This window comes from Neomonachus schauinslandi, chromosome X (genome assembly GCF_002201575.2).
Source record: "Neomonachus schauinslandi chromosome X, ASM220157v2, whole genome shotgun sequence".
NCBI lineage: Eukaryota > Metazoa > Chordata > Mammalia > Carnivora > Phocidae > Neomonachus > Neomonachus schauinslandi.
Genome location: NC_058419.1, coordinates 68,810,471 through 68,812,544, shown reverse-complemented (window position 1 = coordinate 68,812,544; position 2,074 = coordinate 68,810,471). Strand labels below are relative to the sequence as shown.

The 2,074-nt window shown below is 36.4% G+C and overlaps 1 protein-coding gene across 6 annotated transcripts in view; it reads right to left on the bottom strand.

Moving 5' to 3' along the window:
- PHKA1 (phosphorylase kinase regulatory subunit alpha 1) overlaps positions 1-2,074 on the bottom strand; it is a 139,669-nt gene that overhangs the window by 34,132 nt on the left and 103,463 nt on the right. The window lies entirely within an intron of this gene.

The following is a 2,074-nucleotide window of genomic DNA, read 5'->3' as shown; positions in this document are numbered from 1 at the left end:
TGTGTGTGTGTGTGTGTGTGTGTGTGTGTGTGTGTGTGTGTGTGTGTAGGCATACAAAATAAAGAAGGCTAACAATTACCTGACTTTATGTGCAGGGGATCATACTATACATACTCTTTCATGATCCACTTTTCTAACTTATCCTTTGTAAAAGCTAAAAAAGATTCCAGAGCAGACATTTAAACTGTTTTTGTATTATAAGCAACACTGTGATGAAGATCACTGTACTTACATCTTTATGCACCTATTCTGTGATTTCCTTAGGATAAATTCTAATAAGTAAAACTGTTAGGACAAAGGGAACACTTACTAAAAATTTTATAGAGACTGCCAAAATTGCCCACTAAAAAAGTTGTGCCAGTTATGTTTCCACCATCAGTATAGAAAGCAGCTGTTTTCCCACATCTTTATTAATGATCTTTTAAATCTTTGTTTATGTGATACTTATAAGATACTGTTTTTATTTTTTTATTGTTTTATTACTAGCAAGTAAGATTGAGCATGTTTTCAAACTGAGGGTTGCTGGAGTGGGGGGTGGGTGGGAGGGATGGGGTGACTGGGTGATAGACACTGGGGAGGGTATATGCTCTGGTAAGCGCTGTGAATTGTGCAAGACTGTTGAATCTCAGATCTGTACCTCTGAAACAAATAATGCAATATATGTTAAGGAAAAAAAAAGAAGATAGCAGGAGGGGAAGAATGAAGGGGGGGAAATCGGAGAGGGAGACGAACCATGAGAGACGATGGACTCTGAAAAACAAACTGAGGGTTCTAGAGGGGAGGGGGGTGGGAGGATGGGTTAGCCTGGTGATGGGTATTAAGGACGGCACGTTCTGCATGGAGCACTGGGTGTTAGGCACAAACAATGAATCATGGAACACTACATCTAAAACTAATGATGTAATGTATGGAGATTAACATAACAATAAAAAAATTTAAAAAAAGATTGAGCATGTTTTCATGTATATACTGGCTATTTGTATTTCTTTTATGATTTGCCTGTTTGTGTCCTTTTCCCTCGCTTCTATTATTTATCTTTTTGCTAATTGACTTTCAAGGGTTCTTTACGTTTTGTGAATATTATTCTTCTCTCTACCATATGTATGGAAAATACCTACTTTGTTGTCTTTCAACCTCAAACATAGTTCATTTTTGTACAAAAGACTTATTTAAATTTTCATGTTTTTGAATTTGCCAATTTTTTCCTTTTTTGTGTCAAAAAGTACAGCTTTTTTCAGCTCAAGATCACAAAAACATTCTCCCATATTTCCTTTTAATACTTTTATAGGTTTATTTATTTTTGCTTATATATATTTTTAAGATTTTATTTATTTATTTGACAGAGAGAGAGAGAGAGAGAGACAGTGAGAGAGGGAACACAAGCAGGGGGAGTGGGAGAGGGAGAAACAGGTTCCCCGCCAAGCAGGGAGCCTGATGTGGGGCTCGATCCCAGGACCCTGGGATCACGACCTGAGCCGGAGGCAGACGCTTAATGACTGAGCCACCCAGGCGCCCTTATTTTTGCTTAGATTTTTAAACTATTTAGAATTTAATTTTGAATAAAATGTAAAGTAGCAGGCCTAAATGAATGATTTTCCCAAATGTATTTATTTACATATTTTTTCTCATGTTTTTATTTAGATCCCAGTTAGTTAACATACAGTGTAATATTAATTTCAGGTGTAGAATTTAGTGATTCAACACTTCATACAACACCTGGTGCTCATCATGACAAGTGCCTCCTTAATCCCCATCACCTATTTAACCCACCCCCCACCTCCCCTCTGGTAACTGTCAGTGTGTTCTCTACAGTTAAGAGTTTATTTCTTGGATTGCTTCTCTCTCTCTTTTTTCCCCCTATGCTCTTTTTTTTGTTTGTTTTGTTTCTTAAATTCCACGTATGAGAGAAAAATAATATGGTATTTCTCTTTCTCTGACTTATTTCACATAGCATTATATTCTCCAGCCCCAACTATGTCCTTGCAAATGCCAAGATTTCATTCTTTTTGATGACTGAGTAATATTCCTCTATCTATCTATCTATCTATCTATCTATCTATCTATCTATCTATCT